Genomic DNA, 10225 nt, shown 5'->3' on the forward strand with positions numbered 1-10225 from the left:
TTCACCACAACGGATCGATACAGCGTCCGCATTACTGAAGACGCCGCACCGATCCGCCTGTCGATCTCACGATCCACTCTTCCCTCACTCGTGAACAAGACTCCGAGGTACTTGAACTCCTCCACTTGGGGCAAGATCTCCTCCCCAACCCGGAGATGGCACTCCACCCTTTTCCGGGCGAGAACCATGGACTCGGACTTGGAGGTGCTGATTCTCATCCCAGTCGCTTCACACTCGGCTGCGAACCGATCCAGTGAGAGCTGAAGATCCTGGCCAGATGAAGCCATCAGGACCAAATCATCTGCAAAAAGCAGAGACCTAATCCCGCAGCCACCAAACCGGATCCCCTCAACGCCTTGACTGCGCCTAGAAATTCTGTCCATAAAAGTTATGAACAGAATCGGTGACAAAGGGCAGCCTTGGCGGAGTCCAACCCTCACCGGAAACGTGTCCGACTTACTGCCGGCAATGCGAACCAAGCTCTGACACTGATCATACAGGGAGCGGACCGCCACAATCAGACAGTCCGAAACCCCATACTCTCTGAGCACTCCCCACAGGACTTCCCGAGGGACACGGTCGAATGCCTTCTCCAAGTCCACAAAGCACATGTAGACTGGTTGGGCAAACTCCCATGCACCCTCAAGGACCCTGCCGAGAGTATAGAGCTGGTCCACAGTTCCACGACCAGGACGAAAACCACACTGTTCCTCCTGAATCCGGGGTTCGACTATTTCTGTTTCAAGCAAAGAAACATAATTCCGGTGGATGTCCCAATTTAAACTGAATGATGAAAAACAGTAAGAATACAGTTCATGGGCATCCACTGTGTATCAGTGTGTTGATATGACGATGGATGACCAAAAGGTGGCAGCAGTAGTGCAGTATCTCCATTATCTAGGTCAGTGTACGTGGCAAGTGTAGGATCTATATCTTTATCTATGCTTTGATGTTGGCATAGAAATATTTGCAGTCACTCTTAGAGTTCAAGGTTTACAAATATGAACTGTTATCTTTATTATGTAGAATGTGACAATATATGGAATGTCATAAACATCAAGTAGTTTTAACCCTTTTATTCTGGAATTATTGCAACAAAACCAGCATTTGTGTTCATGCACCATGTTTAATAATAATTCTTATAATAAATCTAATATGTGGCTGTCATAACAAAATAATTTAGGTGGTGTTAAAAAAATAAAACACGCAACACTAAAATTGGCCCTAGTGTGTGAATGTGAGTGTGAATGTTGTCTGTCTATCTGTGTTGGCCCTGTGATGAGGTGGCGTCCGAATGAAGCTGAGATAGGCTCCAGCACCCCCCGCGACCCCGAACGGGACAAGCGGTAGAAAATGGATGGATGGATGGATGTTATTTACAATTGACTTATTTGCCCACATACAGGTAAAAGCCAGTAAATTAGAATATTTTGAAAAACTTGATTTATTTCAGTAATTGCATTCAAAAGGTGTAACTTGTACATTATATTTATTCATTGCACACAGACTGATGCATTCAAATGTTTATTTCATTTAATTTTGATGATTTGAAGTGGCAACAAATGAAAATCCAAAATTCCGTGTGTCACAAAATTAGAATATTACTTAAGGCTAATACAAAAAAGGGATTTTTAGAAATGTTGGCCAACTGAAAAGTATGAAAATGAAAAATATGAGCATGTACAATACTCAATACTTGGTTGGAGCTCCTTTTGCCTCAATTACTGCGTTAATGCGGCGTGGCATGGTAGACGGCTGCGTTGACCCTGGATCTCAGGAAACAGAGTGGACCGACACCAGCAGATGACATGGCACCCCAAACCATCACTGATGGTGGAAACTTTACACTAGACTTCAGGCAACTTGGATCCTGTGCCTCTCCTGTCTTCCTCCAGACTCTGGGACCTCGATTTCCAAAGGAAATGCAAAATTTGCACGGTTGGGTGATGGTTTGGGGTGCCATGTCATCTGCTGGTGTCGGTCCACTCTGTTTCCTGAGATCCAGGGTCAACGCAGCCGTCTACCAGCAAGTTTTAGAGCACTTCATGCTTCCTGCTGCTGACCTGCTCTATGGAGATGGAGATTTCAAGTTCCGACAGGACTTGGCGCCTGCACACAGCGCAAAATCTACCCGTGCCTGGTTTACGGACCATGGTAGTTCTGTTCTAAATTGGCCCGCCAACTCCCCTGACCTTAGCCCCATAGAAAATCTGTGGGGAATTGTGAAAAGGAAGATGCAGAATGCCAGACCCAAAAACGCAGAAGAGTTGAAGGCCACTATCAGAGCAACCTGGGCTCTCATAACACCTGAGCAGTGCCAGAAACTCATCGACTCCATGCCACGCCGCATTAACGCAGTAATTGAGGCAAAAGGAGCTCCAACCAAGTATTGAGTATTGTACATGCTCATATTTTTCATTTTCATACTTTTCAGTTGGCCAACATTTCTAAAAATCCCTTTTTTGTATTAGCCTTAAGTAATATTCTAATTTTGTGACACACGGAATTTTGGATTTTCATTTGTTGCCACTTCAAATCATCAAAATTAAATGAAATAAACATTTGAATGCATCAGTCTGTGTGCAATGAATAAATATAATGTACAAGTTGCACCTTTTGAATGCAATTACTGAAATAAATCAAGTTTTTCCAAAATATTCTAATTTACTGGCTTTTACCTGTATATATCGTTATTTAGCTTTTAAGTTCTAAATGTTGCATCTCAGTTCGGTGCATGACAAATTGTCAAAAAAACTTTTGACACTCAAGGGTCAAAAGTATAGTGTATTTTTCGGAGTATAAGTCGCTCCGGAGTATAAGTCGTACCGGCCGAAAATGCATAATAAAGAAGGGAAAAAACATATATAAGACGCACTGGAGTATAAGTCGCATTTTATGGGGAAATGTATTTGATAAAACCCAACACCAAGAATAGACATTTGAAAGGCAATTTAAAATAAATAAAGACTAGTGAACAACAGGCTGAATAAGTGTACGTTATATGAGGCATAAATGACCAACTGAGAGCGTGCCTGGTATGTTAACGTAACATATTATGGTAAGAGTCATTCAAATAACTATAACATATAGAACATGCTATACGTTTGCCAAACAATCTGTCACTCCTAATCGCTAAATCCCATGAAATCTTATACGTCTAGTCTCTTACGTGAATGAGCTAAATAATATTATTTGATATTTTACGGTAATGTGTTAATAATTTCACACATAAGTCGCTCCTGAGTATAAGTCGCACCCCCGGCCAAACTATGAAAAAAACTGCGACTTATAGTCTGAAAATTACGGTATATCACAGGTGTCAAACTCAAGGCCCAGGGGCCAGATCTGGCCCGCGACATGATTTTATCTGGCCCGCAAACACCTCGAAATTATGTGTCAATAAAGTACTTCATATTTTCTCACTAAATGTAATGGATTTTTTTCCATTTTGACTGAAAATATATGTACTGCATGCCTTTTAAACTTTAATAGTATCCAATATTGCAACAAATATTACAGTATACTTTCATAATTTCCAAACGTGTTGTCTAAATACAAATACATACTTAAATATCTGCTTGACTTATGATTTTACAGCAAACTACCCATCAAATTGATAAAAATGGCAATAGTGTACATTTTATGTTGTACTTTACAGCATATTAGTGTACATTGAAAAAAACTACAATTTTCTGCGTTAATGCGTGAAACCCACTACTACCGACCAGGCAGTCTGATAGTTTATACAGGTAAAAGCCAGTAAATTAGAATATTTTGAACAACTTGATTTATTTCAGTAATTGCATTCAAAAGGTGTAACTTGTACATTATATTTATTCATTGCACACAGACTGATGCATTCAAATGTTTATTTCATTTAATTTTGATGATTTGAAGTGGCAACAAATGAAAATCCAAAATCCCGTGTGTCACAAAATTAGAATATTACTTAAGGCTAATACAAAAAAGGGATTTTTAGAAATGTTGGCCAACTGAAAAGTATGAAAATGAAAAATATGAGCATGTACAATACTCAATACTTGGTTGGAGCTCCTTTTGCCTCAATTACTGCGTTAATGCGGCGTGGCATGGAGTCGATGAGTTTCTGGCACTGCTCAGGTGTTATGAGAGCCCAGGTTGCTCTGATAGTGGCCTTCAACTCTTCTGCGTTTTTGGGTCTGGCATTCTGCATCTTCCTTTTCACAATACCCCACAGATTTTCTATGGGGCTAAGGTCAGGGGAGTTGGCGGGCCAATTTAGAACAGAAATACCATGGTCCGTAAACCAGGCACGGGTAGATTTTGCGCTGTGTGCAGGCGCCAAGTCCTGTTGGAACTTGAAATCTCCATCTCCATAGAGCAGGTCAGCAGCAGGAAGCATGAAGTGCTCTAAAACTTGCTGGTAGACGGCTGCGTTGACCCTGGATCTCAGGAAACAGAGTGGACCGACACCAGCAGATGACATGGCACCCCAAACCATCACCCAACCATGCAAATTTTGCATTTCCTTTGGAAATCGAGGTCCCAGAGTCTGGAGGAAGACAGGAGAGGCACAGGATCCACGTTGCCTGAAGTCTAGTGTAAAGTTTCCACCATCAGTGATGGTTTGGGGTGCCATGTCATCTGCTGGTGTCGGTCCACTCTGTTTCCTGAGATCCAGGGTCAACGCAGCCGTCTACCAGCAAGTTTTAGAGCACTTCATGCTTCCTGCTGCTGACCTGCTCTATGGAGATGGAGATTTCAAGTTCCAACAGGACTTGGCGCCTGCACACAGCGCAAAATCTACCCGTGCCTGGTTTACGGACCATGGTATTTCTGTTCTAAATTGGCCCGCCAACTCCCCTGACCTTAGCCCCATAGAAAATCTGTGGGGTATTGTGAAAAGGAAGATGCAGAATGCCAGACCCAAAAACGCAGAAGAGTTGAAGGCCACTATCAGAGCAACCTGGGCTCTCATAACACCTGAGCAGTGCCAGAAACTCATCGACTCCATGCCACGCCGCATTAACGCAGTAATTGAGGCAAAAGGAGCTCCAACCAAGTATTGAGTATTGTACATGCTCATATTTTTCATTTTCATACTTTTCAGTTGGCCAACATTTCTAAAAATCCCTTTTTTGTATTAGCCTTACACAATATTCTAATTTTGTGACACACGGAATTTTGGATTTTCATTTGTTGCCACTTCAAATCATCAAAATTAAATGAAATAAACATTTGAATGCATCAGTCTGTGTGCAATGAATAAATATAATGTACAAGTTACACCTTTTGAATGCAATTACTGAAATAAATCAAGTTTTTCAAAATATTCTAATTTACTGGCTTTTACCTGTATATCAATGATGAAATCTTAACATTGCAACACATGCCAATACGGCCGGGTTAACTTATAAAGTGCAATTTTAAATTTCCCGGGAAACTTCCGGTTGAAAACGTCTATGTATGGTGACGTATGCACGTGACGTCAATAGTTGAAACAGACATTTTGGAATAGGTCGGTCGCCAGCTTAAATCGTCTTTTTTCATCGCTAAATTCCACAGTATTCTGGACATCTGTGTTGGTGAATCTTTTGCAATGTGTTTAATGAACAATGGAGACTGCAAAGAACAAACCTGTAGGTGCGATCGGTGTATTAGCGTCTGGCTACAGCAACACAACCAGGAGGACTTTGACTTGGATAGCAGACGCGCTATCCGACGCTAGCCGCCGACCGCATCGATGATCGGGTGAAGTCCTTCGTCGCTCCGTCGATTGCTGGAACGCAGGTGAGCTTCGGTGTTGATGAGCAGATGAGAGCTGGCGTAGGTGGAGAGCTAATGTTTTTAGCATAGCGCTGTCGAGGTCCGTAGCTAAGTTAGCTTCAATGTTAGCAACAGCATTGTTAAGCTTTGCCAGGCTAGAAAGCATTAACCGTGTAGTTACATGTCCATGGTTTAATAGTATTGTTGATTTTCTGTCTATCCTTCCAGTCAGGGGTTTATTTCTTTTGTTTCTATCTGCCGTTAAGCCCGATGCTATCACGTTAGCTCCGTAGCTAAAGTGCTTCACCGATGTATTGTCGTGGAGATAAAAGTCACTGGGAATGTCCATTTCGCGTTCTCGACTCTCATTTTCAAGAGGATATAGTATCCGAGGTGGTTTAAAATACAAATCCGTGATCCACAATAGAAAAAGGAGAGAGTGTGGTATCCAATGAGCCCTTTTACCTAAGGTACGGTCAGAGCGAAAAAAGATACGTCCTGCACTGCACTCTAATACTTCACTCTCACGTTTTTCATCCACAAATCTTTCATTCTCGCTCAAATTAATGGGGTAATCGTCGCTTTCTCTGTCCGAATCGCTCTCGCTGCTGGTGTAAACAATGGGGAAATGTGAGGAGACTTTCAACTTGTGACGTCACGCTACTTCCTGTACAGGCAAGGCTTTTTTTATCAGCGACCAAAAGTTGCGAACTTTATCGTCGTTGTTCTCTACTAAATCCTTTCAGCAAAAATATGGCAATATCGCGAAATGATCAAGTATGACACATAGAATGGATCCGCTATCCCCGTTTAAATAAAAAAAATTCATATCAGTAGGCCTTTAAAATTCTGTTGACTGAGCTGCCAGTTTTGGACTGTAAAATCTTGTTTTTAATGGTGTACTACTGTAAATGGAAAGCCGGTACATTTGTTTTTACGGTAGAAAAACTGGCAGCTGAGTTGACAGAATAAAAAAGGAAATTGTACTGATTTTCCATTAACAATATAATGTTGTAAAAACCAATGTAAATTTAATAGTAAAATTACGGCAACTAAGCTGCCAGCTTTTTCCGTAAAAAACAAAACAGTGGTACTGTTTTTATATTTACCGTGAAATGTAAGAAATAAACAAAACACAATTTTGCAGTAACATTTTGTAAATGTAAAGTTGTTACTGTAAAATCGACAGTCTACTTAAAACAATTTATATAATTAATAATGAAATCCAGAGGCAAATTCATAAATTATTCGATGAATGAATTATTAATGCTTATTCCAGCATTATTCATATATTACTCATTGTTAAAAGCGGCCCTCTGATGGCAGCCATAACTGCCATGTGGCCCTCCATATTAAACAGTTTGACATCCCTGGTGTATATATACAGTATAACTAAGTACAAATAATGTAAAGGATGTGAAATAGACATTGCCCTTCAGCCTGATTACCAACCACGTAATGTCCAATACAGTCTAGTGTATTAATGACACATTTGTCACAACTTGGTGATATTTTTAAATTGGTGAAAGAGTGATGTTGCATTACAGATAGGTTAAAAACAAATGTTTTGCTTTATTTTCGTTATACTTTTTTTTTAAACACAAGCATATAACACGATTTTAAATGTATACTTGATGAGCTGATGAGTCATGAGGACCCAAAAGTGGGTCACAGCTTATCTTCATCAGGCTGGTGTCATGCTTCAATGGAGATAAGATATAAATACTAAATTGTACCGTATTTTCCGCACTATAAGGCGCACCTAAAAACCACAATTTTTCTCAAAAGCTGACAGTGCGCCTTATAACCCGGTGCGCTTTATTACGATTCATTTTCATAAAGTTTCGGTCTCGCAACTTCGGTAAACAGCCGCCATCTTTTTTCCCGGTAGAACAGGAAGCGCTTCTTCTTCTACGCAAGCAACCGCCAAGGAAAGCACCCGCCCCCATAGAACAGGAAGCGCTTCACCCGCCCCCGGAAGAAGAAGAAAAAACGCGCGGATATCACCGTACGTTTCATTTCCTGTTTACATCTGTAAAGACCACAAAATGGCTCCTACTAAGCGATCCGGTTCATAAAAAGACGCAATCTCTCCATCCGCACACGGATTACTACCGTATTTCACAGCTGATATTCCTGTGAACCGCACTGTGGAACGGGAGCACGTACGGTGAATATTCGCACCACAGGGAATGAGAAGTCATCCTTCACTGTGGTTCTAGCTTGCCATGCTAACTTCCACCCATGATGATATTCAAAAGGAAGACCTTGCCAAAAGAGACCTTTCCAGCCGGCGTCATCATAAAAGCTAACTCGAAGGGATGGATGGATGAAGAAAAGATGAGCGAGTGGTTAAGGGAAGTTTACGCGAAGAGGCCGGGTGGCTTTTTTCACACAGCTCCGAAGGCGAACACACCTTCACTAAGACGGGCAGATAGCGCCGGTCAACATACGCCAACATCTGCCAGTGGATCGTAAATGCCTGGGCAGATAGTTTCGGTCACAACTGTGGTCCGAGCTTTCCGGAAGGCAGGATTCACAGAACTGCTGCACAACAACAGCGACACTGAATCCGATGACTTCGACGAGGCGGAGCCGGCCATTTTTGGATCCCACGCTTGCGCAACTTTTCAATTCGGACACCGAAGACGAAGAATTCGAAGGATTTACGAATGAAGAATAACTTCAGAAGGTGAGCGCTATGTTTATTTTGTGTGTTGTGACATTAACGTTCGAGCAACATTATGTTGCTATTTATTGCTCTACACCATTTTGAATTTTACTATGTTTGTGATTGCACATTTGCGTACATTTTGGGACAGAGTTGTTAGAACGCTGGTTTTCAATATATTATTAAAGTTTGACTGAACTATCTGACTGTTTTTTTGACATTCACTTTAGCGCAGCGTTTTTTTGACATTCACTTTAGCGCAGCGTAGGCGCGGCTTATAGTCCGGGGCGGCTTATTGGTGGACAAAATTATGAAATATGTAATTCATAGAAGGTGCGGCTAATAATCCGGTGCGCCTTATAGTGCGGAAAATACGGTAGATGTCTTTACATTGTAACACTCGCCCTTTAACCTAATTCTTTGTGTCATTTGATATTTTAATTGTTTTTATTTTTTGTGTCATGAATATGTGGGTCCCAGCACGAAACCAGTTACCACTGCTGCTCGAGATTTCACCATCTTTATCTCTTTTTTACACTCTGATGAGTCATCGCCATTTAAAGCCAGAAGAGACTCATTCAATAAAGAACAAGTGCTATAATAACATTACACAGGGTTTCTGCAGGTATCAATGCCTTTTGAATGCAATTTAAAACAAGTTTAAAGCCGATGTCCTACTGCAGATTGTTATTATATAAAGTCAAAAGCATACAATGACAATGATAATGTTGAAAAATGTACATTGGCTGCGGCCAAATTAAGCACTAATGTAATCATAACTCATATTAATATGATCTGTGTTGGACCTGCGATGAGGTGGCAACTTGTCCAGAGTGTACACCGCATTCCGCCCGAGTGCAGCTGGGATTGGCTCCAGCACCCCCTGCCACCCCGAAAGGGACAAGCAGTAGAAAATGGCTGGATGATGCCATTAACACTTTTTAACGCACAAAACCAATTTTTTATTAATGTAGTATTTTAACCATTCTAATTACAATGTTAATAACTTTATTCTAAAAAGGTAAAAAATAAATTCAAAATAAAATGTACTCAATATTTGTGGACAAAAATTGCACTTCAATAAACATTGAGTACCGTATTTTCCGCACTATAAGGCGCACCGGATTATTAGCCGCACCTTCAATGAATTACATATTTCATAACTTTGTCCACCAATAAGCCGCCCCGGATTATAAGCCGCGCCTACGCTGCGCTAAAGGTAATGTCAAAAAAACAGTCAGATAGTTCAGTCAAACTTTAATAATATATTGAAAACCAGCGTTCTAACAACTCTGTCCCAAAATGTACGCAAATGTGCAATCACAAACATAGTAAAATTCAAAATGGTGTAGAGCAATAGCAACATAATGTTGCTCGAACGTTAATGTCACAACACACAAAATAAACATAGCGCTCACCTTCTGAAGTTATTCTTCATTCGTAAATCCTTCGAATTCTTCGTCTTCGGTGTCCGAATTGAAAAGTTGCGCAAGCGTGGGATCCAAAAATGGCCGGCTCCGTCTCGTCGAAGTCATCGGATTCAGTGTCGCTGTTGTTGTGCAGCAGTTCTGTGAATCCTGCCTTCCGGAAAGCTCGGACCACAGTTGTGACCGAAATATCTGCCCAGGCATTTACGATCCACTGGCAAATGTTGGCGTGTGTCGTCCGGCGCTGTCTGCCCGTCTTAGTGAAGGTGTGTTCGCCTTCGGAGCTGTGTGAAAAAAGCCACCCGGCCTCTTCGCGTAAACTTCCCTTAACCACTCGCTCATCTTTTCTTCATCCATCCATCCCTTCGAGTTAGCTTTTATG

Source organism: Nerophis lumbriciformis, linkage group LG30, assembly GCF_033978685.3.
Source record: "Nerophis lumbriciformis linkage group LG30, RoL_Nlum_v2.1, whole genome shotgun sequence".
NCBI lineage: Eukaryota > Metazoa > Chordata > Actinopteri > Syngnathiformes > Syngnathidae > Nerophis > Nerophis lumbriciformis.